This window comes from Schistocerca americana, chromosome 2 (genome assembly GCF_021461395.2).
Source record: "Schistocerca americana isolate TAMUIC-IGC-003095 chromosome 2, iqSchAmer2.1, whole genome shotgun sequence".
NCBI classification, from domain to species: Eukaryota; Metazoa; Arthropoda; class Insecta; order Orthoptera; family Acrididae; genus Schistocerca; species Schistocerca americana.
The window spans coordinates 652,888,881-652,903,106 of NC_060120.1; the positions used below are offsets into that span (position 1 = coordinate 652,888,881).

At 45.2% G+C, this 14,226-nt stretch overlaps 1 pseudogene; it reads left to right on the plus strand.

The window, feature by feature from the left end:
• The window catches only part of LOC124594283, a 57,909-nt pseudogene extending 49,585 nt beyond the window's left edge, over positions 1-8,324 (plus strand).
• The last annotated feature ends 5,902 nt before the right edge of the window (positions 8,325-14,226 follow it).

A 14,226-nucleotide genomic window follows, 5' to 3' on the forward strand; every position in this document is an offset into this window, starting at 1 on the left:
CCCTGTAGTCAGAGACCCAGATTTCCCTAACCGAACACAGGAGGCGAGAGTAGAAGCCAGTGCGCTACCTCGCTACAGGCAATCCATCGAACTAATTGCAAAGTGCGCTGTTGTCTCGTTGCCACAACGGAAGATTTTTGAGTAAAGGCTGAGCAGTCGTGTTTCGCCACGCTAAAGAATGCTTTGCCGTGCTCATCCACCAACTGTTACCACTGTAGCCTGGAGGTGACGTGGAGGTGCTCCATCCAAGTACTGTATTTCGCACGCTCAGTGATACGATATGATACGTCGGCTTTGTGTGTCAGCAGCAGTGAACTCACCATCTTCTGTATGGGTCCAGCAGTGATCAATCACGATTATAACGGCCTCTCCACCGCTGGATTCAGCGCGTCGGTATCACACCTAGGGCACGTGGCACAAGTTGAAAGAAACAATTCATCGACGCTGTCTGCAGAAAATGGTGAAAGGTTTAGATGATAAGGTCTTGACAAATGCTGATTACAGAATCTTTGATCATTTACCCTACAATATAAAATATCTTGCACATACGAAAGATAAGTGTGAAAACAAATTACCCAAGTTCCTTGTGGAAAACTACTACTACGGTGTAAAATAAATTATATTAAAAACTTGTCGCTTATCTAGTAGAAACAATCGAATACTTGCTGCTGTTGTTATACTCGTATGTAATAAATGAGCATGCAACATACACTACTGGCCATTAAAATTGCTACACCAAGAAGAAATGCAGATGATAAACGGGTATTCATTGGACGAATTTATTATACTAGAACTCACATGTGATTACATTTTCACACAATTTGGGTGCATTGATCCTGAGAAATCAGTACCCAGAACAACCACCTCTGGCCGTAATAACGGCCTTGATACTCCTGGGCATTGAGTCAAACATAGCTTGGATGGCGTGTACAGGTACAGCTGCCCATGCAGCTTCAACACGATACCACAGTTCATCAAGAGCAGTGACTGGCGTATTGTGACGAGCCAGCTGCTCAGCCACCAAGGCCAGACGATTTCAGTTGGTGAGAGATCTGGACAATGTGCTGGCCTGGCAGCAGTCGAACATTTTCTGCATCCAGAAAGGCCCATACAGGACGTGCAACATACGGTCGTGCATTATCCTGGTGAAATGTAGGGACCGCAGCGATCGAATGGAGGGTAGAGCCACGGGTCGTAACACATCTGAAATGTAACGTCCACTGTTCAAAGTGCCGTCAATGCAATCAAGAGGTGACCGAGACGTGTAACCAATGGCACCCCATACCATCACGTCGGGTGATACGCCAGTGTGGCGATGACGAATACACGCTTCCAATGTGTGTTCACCGCCATGTCGCCAAAACCGCATGCGACCATCATGATGCTGTAAACAGAACCTGGATTCATCCGAAAAAATGACGTTTTGCCATTCGTGCACCCAGTTTCGTATTTGAGTACACCATCGCAGGTGCTCCTGTCTGTGATGCAGCGTCAAGGGTAACCGCAGCCATGGTCTCGGAGCTGATAGTCCATGCTGCTGCAAACGTCGTCGAACTGTTCGTGCAGATGGTTGTTGTCTTGCAAACGTCCACATCTGTTGACTCAGGGATCGAGACGTGGCTGCACGATCCGTTACAGCCATGCGGATAAGATACATGTCATCTAGACTACTAGTGATACGAGGCCGTTGGGATCCAGCACGGCGTTCCGTATTACCCTCCTGATTCCACCGATTCCATATTCTGCTAACAGTCATTGGGTCTCGACCATCGCGAGCAGCAATGTCGCGATACGATAAACCGCAATCGCGATAGGCTACAATCCGACCTTTATCAAAGTCGGAAACGTGATGGTACGCATTTCTCCTCCTTACACGACGCATCACAACACCGTTTCACCAGGCAACGCCGGTCAACTGCTGTTTGTGTGTGAGAAATCGGTTGGAAACTTTCCTCATGTCAGCACGTTGTAGGTGTCGTCACCGGCGCCAACCTTGTGTGAATGCTCTGAAAAGCTAATCATTTGCATATCACAGCATCTTCTCCCTGTCGGTTAAATTTGGCGTCTGTAGCACGTCATCTTCGTGGCGTAGCAATTTTAATGGCCGGTAGTGTATTTAAATGTAAATGAATTTAATTATCTGAAAAATAATTTACTCCATATTATTTCGATGTATGTAGGTTATACATTAACATTGACGTAGATGAACGGTGTATAATATTCACTGTGCAGTCAGAGTAATATGAGCACCTGTCGAAAGGCTGAATAACTACCTTTTGCAGCGTAAACAACTGCGAAACGTGCAGGAAGAGCATCAGTGATGTCCTGGAAGGTAAAGACAGGAATCTTCAGCCACTTGCAGTCCAATGCCGTGGCCGGCTGTGCTGGGTCTCTCGGTTGAGGATCCTAGTGCAGGATGCATGGCGCGAACAGCCCGATCTAGGTGGTCCCACAGATTCTCGACTGAGCTCAAATCAGGAGAGTTTTGTGGCCAGGAGAGTACGGTAAACTTATCCTGGTGATCTTATAACTACACAAGTACACTGTGAGCTATGTGACACTTTGCCTTGACCTGCTGGTAGATGCCTTCGTGCCAATGAAAAGCATCCAAGAATGCTACGCCAGACGGGTGTAAAATGAATGTGCACAACGGAAAATAATAAACGCTAAAATGATGATTTGGTCCTGTCTGACTACCCCCTGAAGCAGAGCTTAGGATCTCCTAATTCTATAAATTACAATCTAAACATAAACGAATGATAAAGGCTACTAATACTACTGAATGATAAGCATTGTTGTTCAATAGATATTTACTTTAGATTAAAATCAACCCTTTAAGTACAATTGTCTATATTTCCTAACTAAAATTATTAATCAATTGCCCAACTCTGTCCCTTATTATGACTGCGCGGTCTAATATCAATAACGCGGAATGACTGACATCATCTACGTACCAAACACTTGAAGACACTACTTTCAAAGATGATCTACGGTGGTGTGGAACCTCAGTTGCAATAAACTAACGTGATCCCAACTGTTAAGCTCTGTAGCCCTAATACGCCGAAGCAATTTGCGATATCACCGTATGTACTGCGTCCGGTGCGTCGAAGTGATGGTTCTCGTACTCGTCTGCTATGATGGAAGAACTCCAATCACAAATAAACTCTTTCAAACACTAAGACAGCAGAAGTCGGTCCTCTGACCAATCTACTCTGATGTCTTCTCCTCTGAGTGTTCTACAGACGAGAAACTCGAACTCTCAGCCACAAGGACGGAGTTCAGATGTCGTCTCAACGTAAGTATAGGCAGAGGAAGTGCTCTCAATTACTGAACGCTGCGTCCTCGACGACGACTTCCAACCCGGAGGTGAAATCCAGAATCGTATAGGTTCGCAACAGTACAGTGCCTAACTGTTCTAACTATAAACTCTCCTGAGAGCAAAGACAGCAAGTCTGTCTGTACCAACAAAGCTGTTACCGAGCGACCGTCGCACACGGACGCTCTCAACGGAAGACCTCGTCTCTCCACCGCTGGCTTCCCAGCAAGGCTCGGCTCCCCACCATCGTAATTCCGAAAACGAATCATATTCCCGAAACCACGGAATATTCTCCCTCTCTACATATTCTTCCGAACGCCGATCAACCATATTTTAGTCTTTTGTTGTCCAGCGCGGAAGGTTTGCGAGAAAATACCTATACTCATACCATGGTAAGCTTCTGAAATAACCCAGCTTGCATGATTTACAAGGTGACGCTTCCTCGTTCCTCTCAGCTGCGTCCCAAATTTTCGTAGTTTCCGAAATATAATCCTTCCCGTCCGGCTACAATACTGGCAGGTCGCGACTCCATTGTGCGCCAGCGCTCAGGTGTCCCAACGTCCGTCTTGCTACTTGCTGTGTTTAAGCAGGACCGCCACACCTGTGTGGGGCCTTCCACTCAGGGCTTAAGTTCCTCCTGCAGTTTCATTTCCACTGCCGTTCCAACCTCTACTAGTATAGGCAATCATTCATTACGCCGCTCTGATAATAAAGACACTCCGTCACCTTTCATGCAATAAGCGTTAACAGTTATTTACAAAGCGTACATGGCAGTGTCAGTCTTCTTTATATATTCATATATACGATGTACAACGTATCACGTGATACCTAATTGTGTTTGTAGATCACGGCAAAGTATGTGGATGAGTGCTTGTAAGGTGCGAAACTATAGCCACCTTACAAGCAAACTTTATTTAGGGGTAGACATGGTCCCCAAGCAAACTTGTGTTGATCCATTTTGCCTTCTAGAACGACGAGATCACCTAGGGAATGCCACGAAGACATTCCCCAGTTCATAACGCTCCCTCATCCGGCCTGACACATCTGTCGATGTTACAGAGTATTTGCTTTCTATCCGACCGATCAAAAAACTTGATTCATCGGAAAAGACCACCTGTGGACGTCCATTTGCGGTATTGACTTGCAAATACCAATCTTTGTCTCCAATGAACAGCAGTCGTCTTGGGTGCATGAGCCAGGCACCCGCTGCGAAGGTCCACATGCAGCAACGTTCGCTGAACGGTCTTTGAGGAGACACGACAACCCCTTGGTCGATCTGGGCAGTCAGTTGGGCGGCAGTTGCACGTCTATTCGCCCGTACACATCTCCGCAGTGGTCGTTCACCTCTTTCAACTACGGCTCATTGTGCACTACAGTTGCATCGGCAATTGGGTAGTGCCATTTCGCATTGCACTGTGTGCTTTAACAAGGAAGAAAAATTTACAAACTTAGCCGTTTCTCGGAAATGCTTCCACCGTTGGCCCGAAAGCTAATGATCATGCCGATGTGGACATGAGATAAAACTCTCCGTTTCCGTATTACAACAACGACTTCTGTTTTCCCTCTGCCTGCTTAGCAGGATGGTAACGTGCTTGCCTCCCATGGAGCGGCCCCGGGTTCGATTCCCGGCCAACTTGGAAATTTTTTTCCGCTTGTGGACTGGCTGTTGTCTCGAACTTCCCCGGATGGGGCCTCCTGGCCAGCAATGCCATGCGATCATTTCATTTCTGTTTTGCACGTCCCTGCTACACGTTTTATATACCCTCCATTGCTACTGCTGCCACCAGCCGTCTGTAAGGGCTTGTCGTACATTGTCGCCGAAATCTAGACAGTGGCCACATTAATATGACTGGACTATGTACTAACAAATTAATGTATGACGCTTTGCTACACAACGCTAACACATTGATGTAACATAAGCTGACTGGCATCCAAACTTTTTATGATCTGTAGAATGACACGCATTAGCTTAAAGTTAATGACTGTAAACGATTTGCAGTAGTATCTAGTCGACATGTCAAATTCCTACCCCACAAAATAATAGCAATAATAATAATAATAATAATAATAATAATACACTACTGGCCATTAAAATTGCTACACCACGTAGATGACGTGCTACAGACGCCAAATTTAAACGACAGGAAGAAGATGCTGTGATATGCAAATGATTAGCTTTTCGGAGCATTCACACAAGGCTGGCGCCGGTGGCGACACCTACAACGTGCTGACGTGAGGAAAGTTTCCAACCGATTTCTCATACACAGACAGCAGTTGACCAGCGTTGCCTGGTGATGCGTTGTTGTGATGCCTCGTGTAAAGATGGGATATGCGTGCCATCACGTTTCCGACATTGATAAAGGTAGGATTGTAGCCTATCGCGATTGCGGTTTATCGTATCGCGACATTGCTGCTCGCGATGGTCGAGACCCAATGACTGTTAGCAGAATATGGAATCGGTGGGATCAGGAGGGTAATACGGAACGCCGTGCTGGATCCCAACGGCCTCAAAACACTAGCAGTCGAGATGACAGGCATCTTATCCGCATTGCTGTAACGGATCGTTCAGCCACGTCTCGATCCCTGAGTCAACAGATGGGGACGTTTGCAAGACAACAACCATCTGCACGAACAATTCGACGACGTCTGCAGCAGCATGGACTATCAGCTCGGAGACCATGGCTGCGGTTACCCTTGACGCTGCATCACAGGAGCGCTTGCGATGGTGTGCTCAACGACGAACCTGGGTGCACGAATGGCAAAACGTCATTTTTTCGGATGAATCCAGGTTCTGTTTACAGCAACATGATGGTCGCGTCCGTGTTTGGCGACATCGCTGTGAACGCACATTGGAAGCCTGTATTCGTCATCGCCATACTGGCGTATCACCCGGCGTGATAGTATCGGGTGCCATTGGTTACACGTCTCGGTCACCTCTTGTTCGCATTGACGGCACTTTGAACAGTGGACGTTACATTTCACATGTGTTGCGACCCGTAGCTCTACCCTTCATTCGATCCCTGCGAAACCCTACATTTCAGCAGGATAATGCAGGATCGCATGTTGCAGGTCCTGTACGGGCCTTTCTGGATACAGAAAATGTTCGACTGCTGCCCTGGCCAGCACATTCTCCAGATCTCTCACCAATTGAAAACGTCTGGTCGATGGTGGCCGAGCAACTGGCTCGTCGCAGTACTCCAGTCACTACTCTTGATGAGATGTGGTATCGTGATGAAGCTGCATGGGCAGCTGTACCTGCACACGCCATCCAAGCTCTGTTTGACTCAATGCGCAGGCGTATCAAGGCCGTTATTACGGCCAGAGGTGGTTGTTCTGGGTACTGATTTCTCAGGATCTATGCACCGAAATTGCGTGAAAATGTAATTACATGTCAGTTCTAGTGTAATATATTTGTCCAATGAATACCCGTTTATCATCTGCATTTCTTCTTGGTGTAGCAATTTTAATGGCCAGTAGTTTAATAATAATAATAACAATAATAATAACAGCAATCAAATAACTAACTTGCATAATATACAGTGCCTGGCAAGAAAAGAGAAATACCCGGAAGAGGTAGTCGGATGGTAGGAGACAAGTCCGCTCTTTGGGCACAAATTGACATTTGATCTATGGGTTGCACATATGCAGGGCTTGGCGAGAGGAGCGGCAATGACGGGCACCTTTGTAAGTATTTACAAAACCCACACAGCATCCACGGAACCCACACAGATTCGTCAGCACACACACACACACACACACACACACACACACACACACACATCTTGCTCTTCGAATCACAACAAAGTACCTTACCGCCATTTAAAATTAAAGAGTCATTCAGTATATGCGGCGGAGTTGGCCATTTTGTTGGCACCAAAACACTACTGTTACTTGATCATTTACCCACTTGATGGAAGGCCAAATACAACCTCAAATTAAACGTCGCTAATCTGTATTAGTGTTCTGTCACAGTACAATATACGTGTGGCTCACTTTACTGAAATTACGTGTTTACCTTACAGGTTAAGTTACAGATGTCGTCGAATGTGGTTCGATCTTTGCAGCAAACTGAAATAGTACTTTAGAGAAATCAAAAATTTTCTGGATCGTTTGTCAAAATTGATGTTCCTATTTCGTGATGTCTTGCGTGGGTGCTCTTAAAATGGCGTTGTCCTCTTTTGCAGGCTGTGCCACAGAAAATTTGGCAGCGCATCCGTGAGAATTACTGCAGCCTGGCACACCTCGCCCACGCCACGAATGCGCGTATCAACAAAATTGTTCTGCTGTCATTCACAACTAATCTCTACTTCATTTGCTATCAGCTCCTCAACAGTCTCTCGTAAGTGTACCACGAATTTCACAATATTTATCAAACACAGAGGCATAATTATACTAGATGCATCAGATGTGCTCTTGCAAACTTCGGACGTGTATTCCACACCAAAACAAGAAAAGCAGTAAAGGAAACCTATGCTCTGAAATCCGTTGTTTTTAGTTATTAACGAAAGAACACATTACAACGTTTTCAAGCCGGAAACACACAACAAAACTTGAAAAAGTGTCCTTTGCTTGCTTCCACACACGCGAGCACTTGTAGGATCACGGACTGTCACGCCTTCTGAACCTACCCGGACGGTGTCGCTGGTTCTGCACACTTCTATGGTACTATGATACAGAATTTCTGCATTATGAATGCCCTCTACATAAAACCAATAGTTTTAGATTTGTCCATACATAATAAGCCAACTGAGTGAGATCGGAGGGAAATTCTAGGCCAAGGAACTGGTCCTCCTGTACTTATATATCTGTCATGGAACGTTTCATACAGTGCAACTAGAATAACGAAGGGATGTTAAAACCTTAAACCCCATTATTTTTTCTACATATCGATACATGCGAACGAAATGTGCTGGAAACTGATAGTGCATGAATCACTCCTTTTATTCGCAGGGATGCATCCTGTACGAAGCGTGGAAGAGTGAATGAAGTCCTTGTGGACAGAATGTGAAAGACGTGCCGGGAGTATACAGGGTGTTCAAAAAAAGTGTCGAATACTTTGAGAGGTGGTGGCATAAACAAGAAAAATTAGTCCAATAAACATGGATCCGGAAATGCAAACTTTCTACGATAAACACGTGTTTACAAGAGGTGTTCAACGTGGCGTCTATTCATGAGAATGCACACTCCTGCATTCCGGCGTAAGGAACGACGCACGCTTGGAAATATATACGATTATTGTTTTACATGCTGGCACGCATTAAAGAAGCGTCCCTATAGTGTGCTCACAATGTTGATTGCCCTGGTGTAGACCAATTCGTTTAAGTGCCCCTATCACCAAAAATGTAGGGATTGAGGTCTGGGGAACAAGGAGACCAAAGTGTGCTCCCCCTCCACCCCCCCCCCCCCCCCCCCTCTATACTCGCACACATTGTGACGAAAGCGTGCTGGTGCGCCTTCATGTATGAATCACGTTTGTATTCGTTGCTGCAGAGCCTCCAGCAAAGAAGGCAAATAATGCGCCCCAGGTAACCGGTTAACCTTTGTGGTATAGCCCTATTAATCTGTCGCCAAGTACGCCTGCCCATACGTTGATTTAGAATCGTTATTGATGTCTTCCTTTCTGAATTTCTCTGGGATTTGCGTCTGCCCATTCACGCTTGTTACGAAAATTCACAACGCTACCTCTTGCGAACACTGCCTCATCGGCAAATAAAATCATGGACGTGAACAGTGGATCTGTGGCACACTTCTGGAACAACGATTGACAGAACCGCTGTCTGCCATGATGATCCTGTAGCCCTGGGGTCTGAAAGTGCTGTACATGATATGGGTACAGCAATTGTTCATGAAGTGTCTCCCAGATAAGTGAATGAGACATGCCTTCTGCTATTGCTAATCGCCGCACACTGGTCCCAGGGGTTTCTTCCACCGAACGTGGCACACGGTCCTCCATATCAGGCATCCAAGGGTATCTGTGTACATCAGACGCTGGAAAAGTTTGCCGAACAGCTTATCAGAGGGCGCTCTGCACTGCTGATATTTTTCAGCGTAGAGGGCACGGATTGGCAGGATACGTTCATTTGTTAAACAGTAGCAGAATATCATATCCACCATTTCACTCGTCGAGTAGTAGGCTTCTACTGTTAACAAGTGGTGGAAGAGAGAAAATGTGAATGTACTATACCATTTGTACTCACAAACATTGCAATAACAGTTAACACATAAGTGAATTCGCGTTTGGAAGAAAGGAAATCACCATGATACGTACTTAGGGTTGACGGTACTGTACAATAAGGGAGACAAACACGACGAAAACTAACGCAGCTTACAACACAACTCGAACCATACAACTGACTGCAGACGACCTAATGGTAGGTAGAATACTGTGAGTAAGACATCATAATATCCTGCCGACACATCTGACGGAGCGCCAGTGCAACGACTGAGCTAATATCCGCAACCAAACGTAGCACAGCCCTTCCTATAAACAAGTGTTAATCTCGGAAAGCATGCGTTTTCGCACCCATGTTTATTGGACTTATTTTTCTTTTTTCGGCGAGAACTACCGCCTCTAAAGGTTTTCGACTCTTTTTTTGAACGTCCTGTATTAGGACCTACCATGAAGTCACTAACAGTTTCAGCTCACACATTAACCCTAAACTGAACTGGTATATGGCCTGAAATGTATCATTAGCTTTTTATAACCCCAAAAAGGCAGGCTGTAAAAATTTGTTGTTTCAGCTCAGTTGCAACCAGTACTTAAGATACAAGAAGTGGTTTAGAAGCTGGTGCTACAGAATATTGGTAAACTAGCAAAGGCTGCGTGTCTCGGCTGCCTTTTGTCAGGAAACATGTCTTGATGGGATTGTGTGGTCTCTCGCTCATCGTCAGCTGCACGGCCGTACATGCAATCATTTGTGCCTGTTAACAAGGCAAACACCTTGTCATGGTTAAACGAAAAACGTACCAAGCGACTCACTCTAATCGTGAAACGTTGGAGACAGATTAGTTTCAAATGTACGTAAATGTCAAATGAGAACATGTATCTCTAGGAACGTGTCACGATGGTGTAACAGTCGACTGACTCGCGTCTACACTATCATATTATGTAGCACATGAATACTAAATACTGGACACAACGGTCGTGGCATTTAAAATTTCAGTAATAACTTAGAGATACGAATAATTTTTAGACAAATTTCTATTTGGACTTTTTTCTTGTTACGGTATGAGAAAGCCACCTACAAAGTTTTCAAAAGTATTTCTGGTACTACTTGTACATGAAGGTCGTCCAATGGATAATAATGATCGGTTTATTGTTCAGGAAGTTTCCATAATGATGTTGATATGAACGTTCAAGTATAATGAGGAAGGGCGAACGTATCAGTGTGAGACAGAGAACGCTGCTTCAGAAATTAGTTAGTCGATAGTTATAGAGAAAAATGAAGGAAAATTCAATTTATTGTTGATGTACTGTCTAGGGCCAACGACCTTGCCGTAGTGGTAACACCGGTTTCCGTCAGATCACCGAAGTTAAGCGCTGTCTGGCTGGGCTAGCACTTGGATGGGTGATTATCCGGTCTACCGAGCGCTGCTGGCAAGCGGGGTGCACTCAGCCCTTGTGAGGCAAACTGATGAGCTACTTGATTGAGAAGTAGCGGCTCTGGTCTCGTAAACCGGCATACGGCCTGGAGAGCGGTGTGTTTACCACATGCCCCTCCATATCCACATCCAGTGACGTCTGTGGTTGAGGATGACACGGCGGCCGGTCGGTACCGATGGGCCTTACTAGCCTGTGCGGGCAGAGTTTAGTTAAGTACAGCCTAGGACAAAATCCAAGCACACATATTTCTGCAACACTTTTATTTGTTTTCACAACATGCACAAGGTGTTACATTGATAACAATTGCTGGGAGTGGTATCCCCAAGAAGTTATGCTGGCATGACATCTGCTCTTTTTGTTTCTAAATGTAAAGTTAATTTATAGATAAAAAGGTGCAGGTCTCAGCATATATTATAACTTTACTTTATTTTATTTCTGCGTATTTATGTGACTGCCAAATTTCATTAAAGCATTTCCCCATACATCGACTGTATTCAAATAAAAGCAAATAATGTCTCTGTGCAAATTACGTTATATCTTCGTATGAAATTCCTGGCTTCAGCGGCAGCTGTACAGCACATCCGCATGCTGACTAAGTTTCGCAACTATCGTGTCCTGTGAACAGTAACCTGTCAATCACAATGGAAACTGACAGAAGGAGACTAATAACAAAGCCACCTATTCTATCGCAGTAGGTATAGAATTCATTTTTGGATCTAAATCGCTGTATAAACAATACTCATGGCGATACGTTAAAGAATTTTCCATCTTCTTGTTACAGAGCCAGCATTCGGCATTACGCTATGAGACAGTCATGTAACTTCCTGTACATCATCTGAGTATGAGCCTGAAAGGGTCCTAAAAAGTTCTACAACCGGCTTATGGAATAAACCACATTTCAAAAATTGACTCATTACAGTTTCCTGTGTTTGTATTAAAAAGTTACGGGTCACTAACCATCCGTAAGGGATAAACTTACTAATAATGCTTTTTTGTATTGTGTGGATATGACTATGTAGTACACTACTGGCCATTAAAATTACTACACCAAGAAGAAATGCAGATGATAAACTGGTATTCATTGGAAAACTATGGTACACTAGAACTGACATGTGATTACACTTTCACGCAATTTGGGTGCATAGATCCTGAGAAATCAGTATCCAGATCAACCACCTCTGGCCGTAATAACGGCCTTGATACGCCTGGGCATTGAGTCAAACAGAGCTTGGATGGCGTGTACAGGTACAGCTGCCCATGCAGCTTCAACACGATACCACAGTTCAGAGTAGTGACTGGCGTATTGTGACGAGCCAGTTGCTCGGCCACCATTGACCAGACGTTTTCAATTGGTGAGAGATCTGGAGAATGTGCTGGCCAGGGCAGCAATCGAACATTTTCTGTGTCCAGAAAGGCCCGTACAGGACCTGCTACAAGCGGTCGTGCATTATCCTGCTCAAATGTAGGGTTTCGCAGGGATCGAATGAAGGGTAGAGCCACGGGTCGTAACACATCTTAAATGTAACGTCCACTGTTTAAAGTGCCGTCAGTGCGAACAATAGGTGACCGAGACGTGTAACCAATGGCACCCCATACCATCACGCCGGGTGATACGCCAGTATGGCGATGACGAATACACGCTTCCAATGTGCGTTCACCGCGATATCGCCCAACACAGTTGCGACCATCATGATGCTGTAAGCAGAACCTGAATTCATCCGAAAAAATGACGTTTTGCCATTCGTGCACCCAGGTTCGTCGTTGAGTACACCATCGCAGGCGCTCCTGTCTGTGATGCAGCGTCAAGGGTAACCGCAGCCATGGTCTCCGAGCTGATAGTCCATGCTGCTGCAAACGTCGTCGAACTGTTCGTGCAGATGGTTGTTGTCTTGCAAACGTTCCCATCTGTTGACTGAGGGATCGAGACATGGCTGCACGATCCGTTACAGCCATGCGGATAAGATGCCTGCCATCTCGACTGCTAGTGATAAGAGACCGTTGGGATCCAGCACGGCGTTCCGTATTACCCTCCTGAACCCACCGATTCCATATTGTACTAACAGTCATTGGATCTCGACCAGCCGAGCAGCAATGTCGCGATACGATAAACCGCAATCACGATAGGCTACAATCCGACCTTTATCAAAGTCGGAAACGTGGTGGTACGCATCTCTCCTTCTTACACGGGACATCACAACAACGTTTCACCAGGAAACTCCGGTCAACTGCTGTTTGTGTATGACAAATCGATTGGAAACTTTCCTCATGTCAGCACGTTGTAGGTGTCGCCACCGGCGCCAGCCTTGTGTGAATGCTCTGAAAAGCTGATCATTTGCATATCGCAGGATCTCCTTCCTGCAGGTTAAATTTCGCGTCTGTAGCACGTCATTTTCGTGGTGTAGCAATTTTAATGGCCAGTAGTGTATTTTTAAAGTACTGGAAATAATTGATCATTGATATAAAAATTTGTGTATATTCGAACGTTTGAAATTCAAATTCGAACAATTTCACTTTATTTAACCACATTGTAGTGTTGTAAATTGATACAAGATTTTTATTTACATCATTTTTATTTACTTCTGTACATTCTTGCGTCTTGCATTATCCTAGTCGTGAAGGGTACAAGAACAGGTCTGTTATTCTCGGCACATACTGGGTAGCATTCAGTCAATCTTAAAAGATTTTCAAATCATTCCTGGTGTCACAGCCAATAGCTTTCCACACAATGATTCCAGGAGTTGGAGAGCTATGGTTCTGGAGAATTGCTGCTTTCTGTGATTTTCCACCATGTCGCCTATGGACACGATGGCGTGGAACGGACAACCACGATCAGAAGAGAGACTCGTCACTGAACATCATAGGGCGACCCTCAATATCCCAGTCCTATCTCTATACCATGCAAGTTCCTGTTGTCTGTGATAAGGTGTCAATGGTAAACGATGCGTGGTAACTCGAGAACTCACCCAGCCTCCAGTAATCTGACTCCTGGTGACACTGTGCCTGTAACTTCTGCTTGCATTTCAGATGCTATCCTCCATCTACTCGCCATACTGCTATCCTGAATGCAGCTCCTTTCATTTCAGGCAATCGTCTGTGCGATTTGTCGATATACTTCTCCCATGTCCCCCAGGACAAAGATTCGACCTCAGGGCACATCCTCAGTTGTGGAGCAAATAGAGAACGAGAACAGTTTCTCAGTGTGGGTTCCCTACATAGGGGTGAGCGTATATTTAGGGGCAAACCTATTATTCTGCTCCATGTCAGCCCTTAGCCTGTTGTTCTCTTTTTATTGGCAGGTCTTGCTCTT